We start from the raw sequence: 21,731 nt of genomic DNA on the forward strand, positions 1-21,731 counted from the left end.
AAACAGCTGCCCGTGTTCCACAGACGCTCCTCGACAACATCGCCCTTTTTTTGCACACTTCTTGCAGAATACTTCTACGAGGGCGTCTAGTCAATAAATGTCATCTGTGCCATAACCCGCTAAGGAGATGAGGCAGAGGCAATTATCATTCTACAACAAAGCAGAAAGGTCAGATGACGAGATGTATTGCGTAGTGGACGGACGCCTTATGTGACGTCATTAATCATTTCAGCCATGAAAGCGCTCCTTCTGCTTTCAGTCAGGACACACAGATCGGATTCAGATCAGGACTTTACCTCGCTGATCAATAGATGGTTCTGTAAAAGTTCCAAAGTTTGAAAGAGGACGCTGTTTATCCATTATGTTTAGCTGTCTATTTCAGCTGTTCATCCATTCATTTTAGCTACATATTATAACCATTTATCTAATACGATTAGTTATCATTTTACCTGTTCATCCATTACTTTCAGCTATCTATTTTAACCATGTATCTACTACGATTATCCGTCTATCTTAGCTTAGTACTTGCATTACTTTTAGCTAACTGTTAAACGCATATCGTTCAGGTGTTACAGCTGACTCATTATGTTTTTATTTGTATTTCCATAAGAGTAATTATCCTACGATATTTCCACGTACGCCCCGTGCAACTGCAGACGTTCACCTCTAGTGTACTGTTTGCACTAACATGCATGTATGTCATGGTTGAGAAATATGGACACACAACCCAGTCTCACTCCCAACTCGTCCAATGCTGCAGCTACCGAGGAAACCTCCTGTATGAGATGCACCAGACTTCCAACTCGCTGCGATGTAAACTTTGTCAGCGTGTTACAACAAGTACATCTGTCGATTTAATTGCTTCATTCCCTCCTGCTTGCTTGAAGGTGAATTAATAAGTAAGAGCAGCAGCTGCACAGCAAACCTGGATACACATGGATCTTGATCGCAAACAGTTGGGAGACAAATGATGTCTGTGACATGGATAAATGAAACATATTGACTGATTTACTCACATCACTCAACATCACTAATGTGCTGTTTTTGACATAGATTTATTACACCCTCAATAGGTTTTCATTTCCACACTGGATGAGGGATTCTCTGCTCCACACTCCGGACACATTACCGCCCAAGTAGGACAGACACTGATACTAATCTATAATCCATTTGAGGCGCAACTTTCAGCTGTAGTGCTGTCTTTTGAAAAGGATACGGGAATGACGAAGCACAGTGGCGACTTAAAAAAAAAACAACAACACATGAATCATCCTGAAATGGTGAGGTCACTTCCTGTTAAATAGAAATAACAGGAAGTCACTGTTGTCATTAAAACAGTGATGGGTGAGATTTAAAGGTAGTAAAACCTGTAAAAGGTTTATCAAACGCTACTGTGACAAAATGATTCTCATTGGAGCGTCTCGTCTCCTGCAAGCTTGTTATCTTTCAGACCAAAGAAAACTTCTAAAGAAAATCATTAAGCAAGATTCAAAAGCGCCAGAAGAAGCTTCCGTCCCTGAGACGTCACTTTCCAGCTCCTTATTATAAACAGTGAGTCACATTACATTTACTTAGGCTCATCAAATGTATTCAAACACATTGTTCACCAGCATATAGTTCATTCTTCTACGTGAACTCTCGTACGAGTTTAATAGGCTTAAAAATAAGCATATTGGATAACGTCTAACAAAAGAAGTTGAAAGGTAGGTGTTAAAGAGACACGACAGAAATGAAGTGCGGGGTTTGAGAGGGAGAAACAGAAGCAGATGGCCAGAGATCCTTCTTTAAAGGTGCGTGCCCTCAGGTTTTTAATCCTTCTCTGTGGGCGATAAGCCCAAGCCTCAATTATCTCCTCCTGTCTCACTCAAGGAACATGCCTAAAGTCCGCGTTTAGAACAACACGTGCTCTAACCGGGGAGTTTCCCTTCGTTGTATAGCGTTCCTTTAAAATTCTACCTTACGGGCGAGAGGCTTCTGTCTTCGGAGCTCCGACTGAATGAATGGCGTGTAATGAGAGGGAAGAACTGAGGTGTCACGGTTTGAGACGAGTCCCCTGTCATGAAGGGGACGGTGGCGCAGCGCCATCAGTGATGTGGAAGAAGAATCATTAGGGAGTCGCTCCGTAATGAATGGCTGACAGCTGTCTGTCGGGAAGTGCGTGGCCTGTCGTCACTTTTGTTCGTTTTCTCCATGATTGCCTCTCTCCTTGCTTAGGCACAGCCTGGCTGCACGTCTATATTAACACAACGTGGGATTCGATGACATCATCATAAGAGCTAGCCCCGCGTGATTTGCTGTATGGGTTCATGTGGGTTCCGTAAGATCATCACCGGAGTCTCCTTTCGGCTTTGTTTACAAGCATTTGTAGTACAGATGCATTGTGGGCAATAATAGTTTTTTTTACATAACCTTATTGTTCCATAGGGGTTCCTGGAGCGCCAAGACCCACTTTAGGAGCTCTAAAACATACTTAATATTGTTTTATTACCTTGATACCTCATGACTTTTTACCTAATTTTAGAAATGCAATGGATGTGCTCAGTCTGTGATTGCTGTTGATGATCTAAATTTGTCAGAATAAGACCAAAAGAATAAGTAACCTCACTGTGAAGGACATATACTGGACCCTGTGAAGGACCTTTAGGTGAACAAATGGAATATACATCTATTCACACAACATTGGGGAGGTAAAGAGAATATAAACAAAACACAAGGGTGAGGGACTTGAGCATTCACAGGATATTCACTAAAGACATTTTCCCGTCTGATTTGGATCCACTTATCTTCCACAGGGCCAAAGCCTTTAATCTTAGTGCGGCCATATTTCTTGTAGATGACGCTCTCGCTGCATAATTAATGGGCCGAGGGAACATCAAGTCATCATAAAGTGATCTCTTAAAATTGCAGTGCATTAGGGCTGACGACAGCCGGGGCGGGGCAAGTCGGATAAGTTAGATTCTGGGAAACCCGCCGCTGCAGAACCACAACAGCAGCGCCGAGGAGACATGGTGTCGGATTGTCTTTTTATACTGATGGAACGTCGTGGTAATAAAGTAATCACCGGAATCGTTAATCAAGAGTGCAAAGCGACCTTTTAGCCTTTTAGATATGGATTGTGCTGCCATGCAGGATGTGCTGTGTTGCATTGCTCTTGCCTAAAGAGACAGGTTGGTTTTATATAGTCACCATGTTTTACCAGCTTGACGTTCTAGTCACTAACTCCTCGATGCAGCTGAACCAGTGCTTCATTTACAACCAGTTGTTTTTTCCACCTCGAGGCCATTGATCATTGCGCCAACTAATGCCGCTGCGGCCGACGAGTCGGAGCCGGAGTCGTACCGATGCATCGAGCAACCCTGCGGGAAGGGGTTAACTTCCTTTGATGAGGAGGGAGCCCAATAATTGTCAACCATACAGATGTTTTATAATCACTTTATGTGACCAGTTTAAGGCTCCCTCGGGATCCATGTCTCTCACAAGCTAATCCATGATGCTCTTTACGGTAATCCATTCAAATAACTCTTCTCTAGTACCATCAATTAGGGATCCAGGCTGATGGAGGAGCTGGCACTCGACAGCTTGATGGGGATGAAGCTGCTGTGACCCGGACCAGATAACGATCATCACAGTGATCAATGATGGAGCACTAGAGGCCTCCAGTAGTGTTTGTTTAAAACATCAGGCCTGACGCAAAAAAAACCCCGAATCACATGAACATGGTTGTGACACGTACTTGTGATTCAAGAGAATTTATAGTTTCGCCAGTTTTCACGTACTTTGAATTTTTTGAATCTTATAGTATGTTCGATAAAAGTGTTCAGACCCCTCACATGAGTCATGTCCATGCCTTGTCCCACAGAATTAAATATGATACTGAAATATATTACTAAAAGATTCAACAGAATATAATCATCCAAGGTTTTTAGATTTTTATAATCATATTTCGTCACAGCGACTTCAAAACTTTGTAAAGTGTTCGGCCCCTCTATCGCCTCCACTGGTTCGTTATGGTTTTATTATCCGCTGGTCTCAGACAGCAGGACCGAACTTTTTTGTGTGTAAAATTCTTCTTTTTTACTTGTTGGTCACATTTTTGCGACTGAAACTTGCCCACAAATGAAGCGGAACAAGTCGCCTTATTTTGCAAGTATTTATAATGTAATTAAGGGTCATTGATTGCGGTTATGATGAAATCTCAGGAACAGGTCCCGACAATAGAACATGTTCCTGCTTGAGGGCTGGTGTTTCTTACAGTGGACTTTTGCTCCTGTAGCACACCCTGTATAAATCAGTGAAGTAAAAGCACATATCTCTGCTGGGGAACTAGGAATTATGGGTCCCATTATTGGTCTGGACACTCCTTTTTTTTTTTTTTTTTTCAAAATAAAATAATTAAACTGGGAGTTTTGTGGTCCCTCTCCACTGGGCTCACAGACTCGCTAACGCAGACGCTAACTTTCAGCAGCTGCAGGAGCACTAGATCTTAAGTTTTAATGACAGCGGCTAGAGCCTAGCTGCAACTCTTTCATGGGTTGCCAAACTTGTTTTAGAATGGCAATAAATCGTATGGCTTGTTGTGCTTCTCATGCATAATGAGGTTTTTATATTTATACCGCAAGAAACGGTGTAGCGGGAATATTCTGGACAGTTCGACGTAAGAAAAATCCCTTTGGCTGCGCTTGAAAGGCAGGCCGGATTAAATCAAAGTCTTTCAATTGATCCAGCACTCAAACACATATTTGATGTGTCCAATTGGGGGATTTTATTTTTGACATCTGTCCAAACATGCCTTTCCTTATATGGTTGTCAAGAATAAGGAAAAAAAAAAAAAAAAGGCTCATTGTCTCTCAACTTCCAGTTTAAATTGAAATGACATAAATAGCTGCGGCCAGTTGAATCAAAAAGGGAAAAAGCATGAAATGTACAATCACAAGGGTTTCTATTGTCAGTGATGACTCTAAAGCGGACAATTCAATATCCATTTAAGGACTTTCTGGCAGAATTCACACACTTAATGTCTTGTTGCAAGCTGATTAAGATGATGACGCACAAAGCACTGAATACATTATCTGCCGTCTGAGAAACTGTTTTCCAACAAGATCCCAACACATCTAGGATATATAAACCAGAGGAACGTGTTACATTTAGACCAATCTCTGCTTCTGCTGACATGTTTCCTTGATGAAGCTGAAGGGCGCTCCCCATCTGCTCTAATGTACACCACAGACTAGCTGAGGAACTAGTGACTGAGGGAAACGGAAAGGTTGTGCAGGTCATGGGAATGTTTTCCAAGAAAGTGAGCCAGTGATGATAACATCTCTAACGCTTTGTCCCTTTTGTGAATGGCCTCTCGATGAGTATATATATATATATATATATTATATTATACATATATATATATATATATGTATAATGTTCATTGTGGACAAACTGTTCCTGTCACTGTACACACGTCAGCCCTCGAAATAACTAGTTTGTTGGTCGGTGGAAAGAAAAGAGGACAGAACAAAGCAAAAGAAAAACAAACCTTCTGTATTATTAAAACTACATGTAAAAGGATCACATGTTGGGAAGTATATGAACGGTCACAGACATATTTCCTGCCCGTATGCAGAACTAGTAACTCCGTACAGATTGCCGATCTCAATGCCGCTGAATGCAACCTCTGTACGTTAGCTGTTAGCTGCAGCGCTGCCAGCGTTACTAGCGCCGCTCCTGCTGATTTAGACACGGAGTGTTTGCATTGTAGCATTATTAGGGATCGCCGACTAGAAAGCATTGTGGCGATCTCCCGATTATTTTGTACTGAATATCGACTGAGTAGAAGTTCATTTGACACGAAGATGAGGATCTCAACCCCCCCCTCAGATTACAGGTCTGTTACACAACGACCTGGTTGGACCTGGGTCACATGAAAACAGAACAGGGAATCAAACTCCACATTTATTTGTAGACATTTTATTGTAATTCCACCACTACGATGTTCTAAATGAAAACTACCAGCATTAGCCCATTAAAAGAGCAGATGACATGTCCTTTGAGTGACTTGTCTTTGGCGCTGTACTTGTTATGTGTATTGACCGGTGGATTAGTGGAGGATTCTCTCTCTGATCCTCTTAGGGGGCGTTTGCTCATGCAGAGCTGCAGCTGGCTCAAGCTACAAGAGAAAGAAATACCTGCACTTACCTCGGGAATCTAGGCTGAAGTCTGCGGTGTGAGAAAGCATCCCTGGTGACCTCCAGCAGTGCGGATGTTCACTGATTTCCTCCTTTTCAACTCTGAGGGGGAAACAAACAATGAGAAAGATATCAATTCATTTAGTCATTTTCTATCAAGATGTTTTTTGTGCAACTTGTGACTGGATTTTTTTTATTTATGTTGACAAGTGCCACTATAATATGACATGCAGGTATTTATTAAGCCAACACGCAATCCAACCCGTGGAGGCCGTTCTTAATGGGGCTTGTGATAAAAAGCCGCTTCTTCACAGGATAACCTTCTTTTGGCATTGCGTTCTCCGACTTGAATCCAGCAGCATGAATGTTCCTTTTCTCTCTCATTCTTTTTCAAGAATCGGAACCACCTCATTAACCTTATCTAGCAGACAAACGCTAATGCAATCCTGTGTTTCAGTGTCCGGTCTCGCCAAAGTTAGTTTTACTAATTAATCAAACATCCATTCCCCAAACTCCCCCCCCCCCTCATACCCCCCCTTGCTGCACAAACCGCCTGCGGGAGGCTACACGGCCACAACTTAATGCATTTTTATTGGAAGTTAAAATAAGAGAGAAAGCGAGATGGATGTTTTGTATTCGCTACAATAAGTGAAGTAGAAATGAAACATGATTTCCTCATCTTTTCTCCATGTTTCGTTCCCGCTCTTAGAATTCCGCTTTAACGAGTCTCTGCAGCGCGCAACGATGCAAAGCTGCAATTTCTCCACCTAGAACATATTAATATCTGCACAAGACGAGCTCCAGATTACTGCACAATCAGTATTCACATTACTCCTCTTGCTCCAATGAAACAATTCCGTGCTCTCATCCCTTGTGAATCGGAGTGTATGACATGCCGTTATCAGATGAAAAGCACCGGCGAAAATTCAATCTCCAACAATCGGTAATGGAAATCTGCAAAACGGATAGATTTTCAGTAAATGAGAGGACAATAGATAATGCAATTCAATTAGCCGCTAAGGCTTGCTATTTGCATCCCAGTGAAAGGGGTGATGGTTTAAGTGGCCCGAGGCAGCTGCCTTTCAGCAAAGGCCCGAGACAAACACAAAAAAAAAAGCAGCGGAACCGAGAGAAAAGGCGAGTTCGGGAGTCTTCAGCGGTATTCTTTTAATTAACTCATCATAATGACTCCATTTAGCTGTTCAATGACCCATTTTACGGCATTGAACAGGCATGGGAAGCTCTCTGTCCTTGGCAGGGACAGTCCTGCAGCTGCCCCTGTCTGCCATGCTTTAACCAAGAGGGAACATTCCCCCCCCCCCCCCCCCCCCCCCCCCCCCCCCCCCCCCCCTCTGGGCTTTAAAGGGATAGTTCGCGTGTTTTGAGGCGCTTCTCCATAGTCAGTGTTTTACCTGCAGCAGGTGGCGGTCGACACGCCCCTAGTTTTGGAGACTATGCATGGGGGCAGAGTGATATTCTGCTGTGGACGGAGACAGCAGAGACACCTGTTTTAGCCACCAACAAAATCAATTAGTGTATCGTATGTTCAGAATATCTTTCCAACGGAGAACTGGACTGAAAGTGAAATTTATCTGTACTGGTTTTTGCGTTTTTGTGGCTTTAACTTTTACAGCACCGATATATTTTATCTTCACTTCAGCTCCCCGTTGATAATGGCCGTCTGACGGCTAAGACGAAGAGGTGAGAATATTGTAAATATAGCGTACATTTAAAGTGATATTGATTCTTTTATGTGGCTAAAATACGCTGCCCCCTGATTAATTATCATTAATTTAACTCATTAGAATAATGTTTCTACAAGCTTATTTTGTATGGAACCACAGTTTAATTACACATGACAATAAACCGTTTCCTCGTGATAATCTTTTACTGTGACTATTTCATATATTTAATACAATGTAGAGTGGAGCAGTAGCCATCCGGCATCCATCTCTTTTGAACAGAAACAGTCAGAGGCTCTCCTCCGTTGCTCCTCAGAAGACACGATGTACGTGAGGACGGGTCAGCTTGCGGCCCTGGAGGGGAGCGGGGTGCAGGAGGGGAAAGGTTGGAGGTGGTGAGGAGAGAAACAGACCCCATATGGTCTTGAGGAGCTGGAGTTTCTGGCGCATCTCCAGGATGCTGACCCAGAGCATTGAGAGGTTGAGCACTGGCACCGTTCTGACTGATTCTGCCCCAGCTGCTGACGTGCAGAGGAGCACACATGGATATGAGGACAAAAATAGCCTGCTGGAATCCACAGCTTGACGCAACTGTTCAGAATTTAAATCGCCGCCGATTCATTCCGTCCCACGTCAACTTTGTATGAGGCGACTTCCGTCACAGCGTAGCGATATTTAGCTCTTGTGGATAAAGGATGTTTCAGTTCAGTTCAGCTGATCTGTGCTATTACTGTCCTAAGTGGACGGTTTAGCCAAAAAAAAAAAAAAAAAAAAAAATCAAATTTGTAGATTTGCTATTCAAGACCGGCCAATCAATTTGAATAAATAAAGAAGTTAAAATATTCAGAAAAGAACTGACCTCGAGTCAATGTATGGCCCCCCCCCCCCCCCCACCGTCTTGTTGTGCCCCTTCATCCATTGAGCAGATTAGTGCGCTTAAGTGGCTGGCAGAGGAAAGGCCTCACATTTAAAACAACGATAGCAGAGAGGGAGGTTTTTAAATGAAGTGTTCAGAAATCCGCCAGGAGGTTACAGTGTCTCACCCCTAAGCTTCACCATCTACACACCAAATCAGCACCCCCCCCCCCCCCCCCCTTCAATTTTGCTGTTTGATACATTTGACAATATTAAGCTCATTAAAAGCAGTAGGCGTAGTGTATGTAACTTATTATAGCTGTTGTCAGGAAGATTATCTCGACATTTATACACTGTCATTTTGGCCATCATCATCATCATCATCATCATCATCATCAGCACTAACCAATCCATCTTGATGTTAAATCAGTAAAAACTGTGAACCTATTCCAGCAGAAATACCTTCCCCATGAAACGTAACTGAGAGTGCAGTTTCATTCTATGGGAATCATTTTTTTTTTGGAGACGGTGTTGCCTTTGCAGTGCTGCAACTATCAATTCTTTTCACTATTGGTGGCACAATCGATTAATTGATTAATTGACAAAATAACCAATCAGAAAACCAGTGAAAAGTGCCCATTGCAATTTCCTAGCGACGTCTTCAGAAGTCTTGTTTTTGTCTGACCAACAGTCCACAACCCACAGATGTTTGATTGACTATAATGAAAGACAAAGTAAAGCGGCAAACATTCCCACCTTTCAGAAGCTGGCACCGTAAAATATTTTGACATTTTCTGGCTTTGAAAACTTGAAAACTTGTGCACATTTGAATTATCTCCCGGAAAGGGAAGCAGCCGCACACTCGTCCATTTCTTCAGAGGGAGGTTGTGGGGGAAAGTTAAATTCAACATTTTGAGTCCAGCTTTGAGGAAACTATTTTGAAAATGAAAGAGGTTTAAATGCGCCGGATGCAACTGTGAAGCTGATGCAAAGTGTTTACGGAAAAGATATGACTTCAGCTCTCCCTCTGCCTCTGCCGGGAGTCGGTGTTGTACTCCTCTGTGAATCCAGAGAGCATCAGGTGTTTCCAACAACCGCCAGCAATTTAGAGAACGTTTCCTTAAAAATGTGTTGACCTCGGCACCGTGGGCTGTGTCACGCTGAGCGCAGCTATCTGAGGTGTCCAGCTTCAAAATGTATCTAAATTCAAATCACTCTATTTGGCAAATGTGAGGAAAAAAAAGAAAGAAAAGAAAGCATAGCATCAATCACACCGGCTGTGGCAACACGTTTCCAGCGTTGATGTCGAAATTATTGATTTCTTATCTCTTGTCTTTCACGATTAGAAAATCAGGTTGCGTACGCCGACAGAACTCTGACGTTTTATAATATCATGTTTTAACTTAACGCCCAAAATAAAATGTGACAGAAGTGTTGCTTTTCAACCACTGCACACATGGTTGGGTCCTTGCCCGGTACACTTCAGTCCAGAGTGACATGTATTAGATGATCTTGACATGATGACACGGTTTAGGTGGTGAATACGCCTCCTGTTACGCACTCCGCTGATCCTGAGCCGCCAATCAAGGAGCGGGAGCGCCTCTCGCTTTGCAGCACTTAAACGCGTGGCAGCCGGGGCTTCGAGGAGGCTGTTCGAAAAGCGACGGCCGGTCTTTGTGGCGTGCTGCTCAGTCTGTTTGCTTGTGACTGCGCAGCGTGCTACAAAAGACCGGCCGTCGCTTTTGAACTGGCTAAAAGTGCCTCTGATCTTTGGAAGGTCCACTATCATGTGGAATCGTAATTACGCCGACCGTATTGAACAAAATGCAGCTTCTCCGTATAACGCAGTGAAAGGGAAATCACGAACTGGGCTTTGTATTTGGATAAGATACAAACCCAGGTGGATCCGACTGACCGTGACATAACCAAACCGCGGGTGAGGGTGTTCAATTTACATATTATCTGCTAATACTCAAGATGTGAAGTTCATGGTTTTACATCGGAGTGACTCTGAGAGGCTCAGTAAAGCCTGGAGGTGTAGGAATGGAGAAGCAGCACAGCTAGTGCTCCCTCTGGAGAATAAGAGAGTATGCGCCGCCTGTTGAACCCACAAACAACGAGCCTTGAGCAAAGCAACGCACACACACACGCACACGCACGCACGCACGCACGCACACACACACACACACACACACACACACACACTAGAAGGCTTCCATTTAAACACTTGGCCATGTGCATGCATTTGCACACAGTAAACTTTGAAATTGCCTTCCTAAAAATAGCCTCGCAGTAATACTTACTGTAGCCTCAACCATAGCAAATGCTATCTACAGTAAAAAACACATTTGGAGACAGAATGGGTTTCCTGATAGCTTCATGAAAGCGAGATACTGGTGTGCTATTCCTTCACTCATTCAATATTTAACTAGCATGGCATGCTTTCTAGAGCACACATAATGATGTTGTAATGGCTCGACAGGAAAATAGAACATGGCTGGTCGTAGACTTAACTGCGAAAGTACAAAATGACTGTGCTGCTCGGAGCGTGTGCGGAAGCTCTCCGGTCCACGGAAGAAGAAGAAGAAAAGAGAACTTATGAGACGTTATCCTTCGATTGAGATTAGCTTGGCTATAAATTTTAAAAACGCCATACATCTCCAATTGTTCTGCCTTATCTAAAATGAAATGAAACAGATGAAATATTCAGTTCATTGGCACGTCGCAGTGGTTCAACAATTTCTACGATATCTTACGAGATGTATGAGATTGTCACACATTTTATTTGTGATTTAAATTATTAATGATTTTGCCACCTACTAGTCATATACTATAAACAATGAATACTTGATTTTCTGTTCAATATTTCTACTTTTATTTGATGTCTTTGAGGTGTGAAGTTTTTCATTTTTTTTGTAAATTACAGATGATGAAGGGACAATCATTGGGGTGATGAATCTCAAAATTATATTTTATTAAAAAGTAAGGCTGTCCCCATTGTTATCTATATTTTCTTTGGGCCTCCTCTTCACTTAGAGAACAACTGCAATACCTAATATATCAAGATAATGTATTCACTGGAAAATATAACCGAATGGTAACAAATGGACGTCAGCTCAAAGACTCGTTCACAAGAATCCATTCTCACCAGGAGCTGCGTTAGATTTTTTGTCTGTCGTTTTGATCGACACGGTCAGAAAAATTCCCACTTAATCTATTATTACCCTTCATTTTGATTTTAAGTGGTTTGACAGTAATACGACTTATTTAATAGCGTTTAATTTTCTTTCATTCATGCTTGGTCTGTGCCCATCAGGGTCTGATACGGAGGCACCGAGGCGCCCTTTAGCGTCCGTGTGAGACGCCCTGTTCTGTCAGCTCACGCCAACGTGTAAACCCATCGTCATCAGTATTAGACGGCCACGGAATGCGTTGCTGAGACCCGCAGTGGACACGGACGCGTCCCAAGGCCTCCGGTCCGTGGCTCTGCTGTGATTTACTCAAAGCGACGGTAGATCGCCCTCAGTGTTCTGTCAGCATGACGAGCAGCCTTCAGATTTTTCAGTCATTGTCAGGTTTCTCATCTCCTCCGCATACGTCAAAAACGCACATGAACAACATCTTTTTTTTTTCTCCATTTTATCCTTCAATAGATATGATATATATATATATATATATATATATATATATAGGGCTAAGTGGAGAGCAGGGCCGCCTTTCAATCAGAGGGTCGGCGGTTCGATCCCCGGCTCCTGCTCTACTAGTCTCATGTCAATGTGTCCTTGAGCAAGACACTTATGCATCTACGTTATATAGATAGATACTGAATTGTGCGTCGCTTTGGATAAAAGCGTCTGCTAAATGACTGTAATGTAATGAAATATCACAAATATATTTATAAATAAAATCTAAATATGGACAAAAATGAAAGACCCTTTCCTGCTTGAGAGTACCCTCCCCCTCCTCTGTAATTTGGAGGAAAACGTGTCCGTTTAACGTTAACCAGGCTGGAGACTGGTGTTAAAGTGGGTGAGAAGTAAACATGCTTTTGATGGAGACCCTGAACCTGGGAGCAACTCACTGAGAAAGTATAAATGGCAAACACATTACTCCCTCAAGTCGGCTTGAGTTAACTTGACAACTCGTTCCTGCTGGAATTTGAAGATTTGTCGACGGTGCGTTTATCTTCATGTTGAAAATGTATAGTACGGTAGAGTCATTCGTGTTCGTGTTGGATGATGTAACACACTATTTAAGACCCTGACACTCTTTAGTGCTGTGTGTGTGTGTGTGTGTGTGTGTGTGTGTGTGTGTTTTTTAACATGTAGAAGCCGTGCACTTAACCTTCGCCACACTGGAGGAAGCCCTGCTGTCGACACTCGGTTTCAGCGGTGCGTTCACAATCTCTTGTTGGAGCCGTTTCTGTGCTCTTTGAACAGGCTTGGACCCCGGGCTGCAGAGGCACGAAAGCTATTAAGTAGCACAAACTCTGGGGCTGTTTTGTTTTGCCTGGGGAAATCGTCCATTTAATGTCGGATCTTTTGCCTCGTACAGTAGTTTTCTTCTTTTGCTTCCAGGCGAGCTCTGAATAGTAATGAATAGTAACACAACGGCACTGTGTGTGACCACGAGCGGCCGTGCACACTTGCCTGTGGAGCAGACAATGATGTACTCCCATGTCTGCCTTTGCTGTCCAGGAATGTCCATCAGGAAGATCTTGCGAAGCGCCGTAATGACTTTTATCCTCAGTCAAAGTCAGATCTCTTGAGTGACACGGTTGGTAATTTGTTATTATCTAGAATAAGTGGGCTGGAATGATAAGGATGACAAGTATAACAGGGGGCTCTGCGTGGTTTTTACTCCACCGCCTGTATTGCTTTCAGCAGGTTTTCTTCGGGGCAGATGAGGAGGGCATTGTGTGCTGGTATTCTGGGATGGACTGAAACGTGTGCTCGCTGAAAACAGACTAATGCACAGAGGCTCCTTTTCAGGAAAAGAAAGGCTTCATGCCACATTGTGCACTTTCAGTACGGAGACGCGTGAAGTCATGTAGAGCACATACTGTTCCTTTTCAGCGGTAATGATGTTCACTACCTCTGAATGTTTCAAATTGGAACAACTTGTGCCAACGCGACAATCTATGGACGCTTCCGTGTGCGACGTCGTTGTTTTTCCTGCGTGTGCAGAATGCGCCGAGGTTTGCTTTTTCGCGTGAAGCCCTTTCTCTGATACTTGGCCGACGTTGGGAACACAAATGGCGCGGTGAAGCACTGACGTTGCGGTGGCACTGCTGTCCGGCGGCTTTCCTCTTAATTCTGAATAAAGATCACATCAAGTAGCAGCCGCAGAATGTCTCCGGCGACGCTGCCGCGATCAAATCAAGACCTACAGCAGAGCACAATCTCCCCAAACAGCTCCAGCATTCATTTAAAATGAGTCCTGTCATCAGCGCCATCGAAAGGCCTGAATTCAAACTGTGATTGTGAGGCTTCCGAAGCAAGTCCGTGAAGCGTCCCACGGTTCACTCTGGGCATTTTATAGCCTCATCATTGGAAAATCAACATTTTACCCTGAATGAAAATGGACTCAAACACCATTTGTTATTTCTGCATTTTTAGTAGTGTGCACTCTTTGCTCTAAAGCAAATAATATGAGCCGGCTATAATATGCAGTGCGGGCCATTTATTATTAAATGTAATACTTTCTGAGTCACGGTCGGGGTGTATGTGGATTGCGTTAGAGGCAGGCGCTACTGTGTAAAGGACAAAAGGTATAAGCCAGCCATAAGGAGGAGCTTGCAGTTAAATTGATGAGATCAGAGGAGACTTAGAGGTCTGTGAGATGTAAAAGCCTGGACTTGCTGCACCCTTGGTGAAGCACCCTTAAGGCATTAGAAGTGTTTGCAGAGGTTGCCAGGATGACAGAGTGCTGTATAATCCTCGTGTTTGAATTTATTATTATCCCTAAACCAGTCCAGATTTCATTTTTTTTATACTGTGTAGAGCTAAGTGACTGTATTATATATATATATATATATAAACAACCCCAAGCATGCATGAGATGGGGGAACACACCCTACATTTAGCGGTAGGTGATGCATAACTGGGATCTGAAATGAAAAATGGCACAAGTTATCTCGCCCTATTCAACTCGGGGAGCTCGGCGTGCACGGGGGGGGGGGGGGAGGGAGGGAGTGTCAGCTCCACAGAGCTGCAATGTACATAGGATAACACGGAAACCTGCAGTGTGCAGAGCGCCGGAGCACCGAGAGCGCGCCGGAGCACTTTGCGGAGGTCACGACGCAGCCGCTCAACTGGATGTGCGGGAGAGAGAGAGAGAGAGAGAGAGCGAGAGAGAGAGAGAGAGATACTGCAGACTGTCGTCTGTGTTCATTATTTAGAGAAAGTGGTCAGCGCTCCGACCTCCTGCTCTCTCGCTCTTTCGTTCATTCATACATTCAACACTGGTAAATGTTAAGAATACATTTGGCTCCGCGGACACGACTCCTACGACTGTTCACTCGTCCGCTCGTGAATACGGAATCATTTAGACCTCGTCGTCTCTCTTTACGGTAACGCGAGGCTCTCCCGACGACGGCGAGCCTCACTTTCCAGGTGAGAGCACTTAAATCTCCCTGCCTCCCTCTGCAGTAGGCCAACTCAATAAATCACAGGAGAACGCCCCCCCCCCTCCTCCTTGACTCCGCAGCCGCTAAGACAAGCAATGCCAGTGGCTGAGAGAGGGTGAATTGTCATGACTCAGCAAAACTCTCGGCCCGATACGAGGCCTGCCTTTTTTGGCTTTCCATTTCAAACACGCATGTAAAGTACGTCCGAGTTAAATTCCCGTGTAGATAATGACCACAGACGGACGTGTTGGCCGCCGACTCCTGCAGTATGAGAGACGATTAATGTAATCGGCTCCTTTTGACATGAATTGAATAATTAAAAAGGGGAAAATGAACAGACATCATCTATAATACAAAGAGTAGAAAGTAACTCGAGATACGAGCATGAACTGGTATTGTTGTCTGTGAGAGACCTGGTCAAAAAAAAAAAAAAAAAAACACACAACCTGGTGTAACATTTCATGGTTCATTTTACAGCGTACAGTAGAGACGGACAATCTCAATGTGTCTGAGTGTTGCTGTTCAGTGCTTACATATAAAGAACATGAAACAAACACATTCTATACATGAGCCATAAATGAGAACAACCTGTGCACTGCAGCTCCCCCCCCCCAGTTTCCTCGATCAGCACTTCTAGAATGGATCGGGTAACAAGCGGAGTGTCTGCGCTGAGGGCATTATTCAGCGTCTTCATATTGATGGGTCTTGCCAGAGTTGATTCATTAGAGGGTTTGAGCGGAGCTGCTAATGTACTTTGGATCTGATGAAGCGGTCGGTCCAAGTGTTTGCATCATGCATTCTGCTGTGCGATGGAGGGCGCCTGTAAATGCCGGGACATTTAACCTCATGTCCTTTTAGAAAACGTCTTGTAGATGTTCAGCAAAGCTCCAAGAACATAAATAGATGCTATGTCGTTGCTGAACGCGGTATAGGGGGAAAGTGCTTAGCGTACAGTTATACAACAAGTGCAGTTCTTGCCTAAATTACCGATATTATCCGAGTCATCCAAGGGTTGAAGTTGTTATTAAATTCTGAGCAGCAGCCAACTCACTGCCCAGAATTATCCACTCAGTTATTCAAGCAGAATTTATTCCACCACTAAAACTTTTTTTGTAAGTGCTTATTAAAGCACATTAACCTCATACACTTGCAACAACTTTGCATTGTTGTACCCTTAAACGTTGTGTTTTTTTTTTTTTTTTTTTTTTTTTTTACAAAAGAGATTGTCGTTGAGTGCTTGTTATTAATTTAGTTGCAATTATTTTTCCGCTCTTCGTGACTGTGAGCTAAGACCAACATAATATCAGAATCAGAAGCGGTATATTGTTTATTGTACGTTTGGCTCGGTGACAACAATAAACACAGTGCAATGGTATGACATGTCATTTATGAAAATGTACATTAGAATAAACAAAGAAAAACAAATTAGGAGCATGCTAAGATAAGTTAGTTATTAAAGTGTGAAGTGTATATTTAAAGTGAAGAGTTGACCAGGAATGTGTAAATGCAATAACAGTCTTATCTGAAATACAAGTAGCTGATAATAGTGTGTTTGTGTGTTCCATAGACCAGAATATGCTGACGACACTCTAATTTAGTTTTGTATGTGAAGAATTCACAAACTTATTTAAATTATGGTTCATTCAGCAAACTTAATGTTGGTGAAACTTGTGCTGACTGCTGATCAAACTCAACTTTTAATTCTGGAAAATAGGTCACTAAATCGTCCATCTATTACTATTTGTAGGGTCATTTAATCCAGTCCGTTCCACAGCGAGTTAAATGACGACGGATGTTTAGCAGCTCGTCAAAGAAGCTGCAGTTGGGACGAGGCTTCATTGTCTTTCTTTAACCGAAATGAGACTCTTTGTTGAACAGTAGAGGTGTTTACTCCTCTGCTCAGTGTCTTTAAAAAAAGAAAAGAAAGTATTTTCATCCATCTCTTTCCTGCTTTGCTTTACTGTGTTGTATTGTTATTCTTAGCAATATTTAGGTTAAATGAATTAATGTCAAAATCAGAATACTGTTGAATCTCTCGATTTTCAGTCAACACATAAGCACAAAATAAGAAGTGCTTCGTATTTCTAGTTAATGAGTGGAATTACTGCTCATGTGTCAACTTCATTAGCATGCAAAGACATTACTATGACATAAATAAAAGATGGCATGCTGCTCACCGTGATGGATTACCAACCTCAAGTAACATAAACACAAACAAAGACAAATTCACCTGGGGACTCTCAGAAAGACGATTATTAAAATGACTTCTTTTTTTTGGCATTTAAAAAGAGGCAGGCAGACGACACACACTCCCTCCCTGGGGTGTACAGTTGCATGTAGCTAGTGTGTGGATTCAAGACGTCCATTGAATACAGATTTGAATGAACTAAACTTCAACTACCAAACAAGTTCTTTTTCTATTTCTTGGTCATCAGGTGCCATAAAATACCACAATTTGATGACATTAAACAAATCTGAGCGTTGAATCAAGCAAAAACATGTATCCCTGTTCAAATATATAAGTCAAATGTGAATCATCAAACACCTGATTCACTTTCACAACATGTGGACACGCAGTTAATCTAAATCTCTAATCTTTGATTTCTCGCCAGGATGTAGACGGTTACAAACTTTGACATTAAAGGCGTTGGAGAAATGAAAACTTGCAACATCTGTAATTCTCCATCAGCCCCTCACTTACTCGGGTTATCCGAGGGCTCCGCGTACATCGAGGCTAATGTCTCATCGCTAATGCCGAGGCACAGAGGCAGACACACTTTCCCCCCCTGCTTGCCTCCTCCTCTCGTCTCTTCCTCATTTTGTTTTCCCTCAAGAGGGTTCGCTGTCTAATAAGACTTGAGTGGTGGTGAGAGAGGGGAACAGAAGTGTAATGGTTTGTGGCATACCTTGACCACGGACGACCAAACTACGTTAGAATTGATCTTGGTTGGTAGTTCTAACGGTTAAATATTTAAAGTAGCAGCTCAGGTTGCTGTGCAGACTGAAGAGACCTGCATCCGTCAAACTAATTAAACACGCTGCTTGTCTTGGCTTATCAACGCTGTGGCATCCTTAAATTAGCTTTTTTTGTTTACCAGCTGTTAGATTCACTCTTCTTAATATCAAACCTGAGTTTATAATCTTCAGTTTAATCTCAACTACCCTCACCTAAAGTGTCGTGACTGCATCTTGAACGAGTGTGACGCAGACATACTAACACCTGGCAAAGTGCTCCAAACCTTCTCTGCGGTAGTTGCAGTGGATGTCTCCAGGACCACATTTTGCCATGGTAACACACACACACACACACACACACACACACACACACACACACAGAGACACACAGAGAGACTCACAAGGTGAAAACAGCACCAGCGTCACTGTCGCGGCTGGTAATAACAATAACACATGTCACGCAGCATCACTGTGCTGCTTGCACTCTAGGCGGCTTTAATGCAGTGGGCTCTAGCAAAATCCACCCGCTGCATCAAGTGATGAGATGACTGCTGCAGATAGCCGGCTTATAACTCCTGTTACGCTACAAGATGTAAATAAATTAGTGGTCTCAGTCTGAAGCATTACGTGCTTTCATCCAGTTTCATTCAGCTCCTGTCGTCTTTTTTCCCCCCCCCCCCCCCTCTCGCATGAAGAATCCGCGCTAAGCAGTTAATCATCGGCTGTGTCACTTCGTGATCGATAGAGCTCTGTAATCCTGCGTTTATCTTCATAGTCGTGCACGATGTAGCTCCATTCCCCCCCTTTTTTTTTGTCCAGATGTTCTGCTTGAGAACTGATTGAGCCTACAGTGTGGAGAGCTCAACAAACACCTGCTTTACCGTCCTCACTGGTCCTCACTGGTCCTCACGTCTCACTGCTCTACTTTGTAGATCGATGTGGGCCCTCTTTCTTACTGCCGGGAACATGTGTTTGTATTCTCTGCTGGAGAAAAGATGTCCGACACAATAAAATAAAACAACCACTCTGAACTGTCTGAGGGTACAATTTGATCCCCTGGCTCAACTGTCTTCTTCATCTTTTCCGCTCATGTAAAGACTCCATTCCTCTTAAGCCAGTGACGTGGTTTCCTTGATTCTTTTTTTCTTCTTCTGCCATCCAGCACCTGGCTCTGTGCTGCATTTCTGGTCTCTTTTCCAACATCTGTTGTTGTGCTGGCTGTGTTCCTGGGCTGTGCCTTTCTTCTCTGTGCCTTGAAATCTGCTCTGGTCCGGTCATCCATGAGACCTTTCCTGCCCATTGCATGCGGCGTTCCTCCTCCTGCTGCAACTCCCTTTTCTTAACCTGAACATGTAGCTTTCTCTTGGTTTTTTGAATTAGAATTCAACGTGCTCGTCACATTCGATACTTTTTGTTGCCTCTGTTTATCAGGATCATTTCCTGTCTCATTCATAGTTTAAAAGCTTTAAGTGATAAACTATCTTGCTGGTGGTGCTCAAGGGTAACTGTGTTTCTCAAACTGGGCCCTATTGTCCCACTTTCTTTTGTGTCTACCTGACTAATAGGGGCAACAATTTCTGAAATTGGACCAGTATTGATCAAGAGCGCTGTAGACAACAGCTGCCAATGGGCTGCAATGTATTCTTATCGGGGCACTGTGGCGCCGTCGTCTACGGTCACTAACGGCCGCTTGTCTCTGGCCTCCAACGGGCTCTGAAGCTCAGGAGACTGGTGGTGTTCCTGTGGGAGACGTGAGGAGTGGGACCTGTTGCGTCCTCAGACAACAGGACTCAGACGATAGCGAACCAACCAGATGAAGTGAAAGGTAAGGAAAACATGCTTTATTTCTCTGTAGGGTCCTCTCCATATTGTTGTTTGACACTTAAGATAACAATCTGAACCTGAGCCATCTGTCATCTGTGGCAAAAACCGAGCGCTTTTATTGAACGTAGCGCGACACAGACGCTGCACAATTACCTTTGCAGCTGTCCCCTTTAGTCAGTTGGACACAAAAAACACAGAAAAATAGGGTCCAGGTTGGAAAAATATCAAAGCTACCCGTTAATGCCTCGTAAAGAAACTCTGGCACAGCAAAACAAGCTTGACAAAATAATAAAGTCGTACGCGAGTGAGTGATTGACCGCGCTAAATACATGAGAGGGCCAACAGAAAGGTTCAGCGATGAGGTCGTATATCACAACACTAAATACTGCGGTAACAGTACTACTCCCTCATTTGCTATTTGGCTTAAGATCAATACGAGGGAGGTTGGTGGCCTGCTCATTGCTTTAATGTGGAAATAGAAGAATAAAGTGCTTGGGGAGCCTTTTATCACAAGACTTCAACCTGGAAAGCAAGGTCTTTTGTGAAGACAAAAGTCTAATATGGAATCATATTGCCAATTAGTAATTCAATTATGGGCTTATCGAACAGGAAAAAGTTTGAGATGTATTACTTAATGCCCCTTAAAATGAATTTCCTCAATCATGGTCTTTCTATGAGTGATGTGGATCTGCACAAAACGTCTTTCTGCCAAGCAGTTTTGGTCATTTCACTTCATGAGAGATGGCTTTTCTTGCTGGTATGGAATACAAAAGAAAATGTCTTTGGTTCTGTCCCATTGATTTTAATACTCTTTTAAAACTGTTTGTGAGTTTGTGAGCGCGATGCTAAATCCGATGAGTGCCGTGTGAAGAAAGGCTCATACATTTGTCACATGGAACACTGGAAGTGCTTCGGTTAGTTTCGGTGCAGACGAGACGGTGCGCACACACACACACACACACACACACACACACACACACACACACACACACACACGCAATACATAGCCGTGCATGCTGCTCAGAGTAATCTCAGGGTCCAGCTTGTCTGCCGAATGCACGGAGCTGAACAGTGTCTAAATACTCTCTGAATATGAATACAATCAATTATTTCCTAATCATTTTAAGTTTTTTTTGTATACAAATAACTACTATAGATGAAAATAACAAAGTAAAAAAAAAAAAAACTTTGATCATTTTTGACGTTATGTAGCAGCACGACCTCACTGTGTCAGTGACAAGGGTTTAAATATCGGTCGTTACCTGCACAGCGTCTTTTCAGAATAAACTTCCGTCTTCACAGGAAGTTGAGATTTAGGCAACAAAACCGCCAAGTTAGGTTTAGGAAACGACACGGACTCGTGTGCCCATTCTATTCTATGTCTCCCATTTTAATTTAGCGTGCGACACGGACAAACTGATTTCGGGACGGTTTAAATGAAGTTAGTCTGGACCCCTGCTGTCAATTATACTGAGACAGATAATCGGAATCGGCAGCTCGGGCTCAGAAAAAAATTGCAATCCATGCATTTCTAGCCATGGAATAACTGTTTTATGTCTTTGGGCAAAGTAGAGTAGAGCAAAACCATGGAGAAATATACAGTGCGCTCAC

General features: G+C 43.2%; 1 protein-coding gene across 1 annotated transcript in view; it reads right to left on the reverse strand.

The window, feature by feature from the left end:
• elfn1a (extracellular leucine-rich repeat and fibronectin type III domain containing 1a) overlaps positions 1 to 21,731 on the reverse strand; it is a 60,674-nt gene that overhangs the window by 10,100 nt on the left and 28,843 nt on the right. Inside the window, exon 2 of the mRNA XM_068704459.1 lies at positions 6,187 to 6,278. The gene's annotated coding sequence lies outside the window, so the exon portion shown is untranslated. The remainder of the gene's footprint in view (positions 1 to 6,186; positions 6,279 to 21,731) is intronic.

This window comes from Cebidichthys violaceus, unplaced genomic scaffold (assembly GCF_023349555.1).
Source record: "Cebidichthys violaceus isolate CVI_PGR_0920_01 unplaced genomic scaffold, fCebVio1.0.p SCAF_92, whole genome shotgun sequence".
Taxonomy (NCBI): domain Eukaryota; kingdom Metazoa; phylum Chordata; class Actinopteri; order Perciformes; family Stichaeidae; genus Cebidichthys; species Cebidichthys violaceus.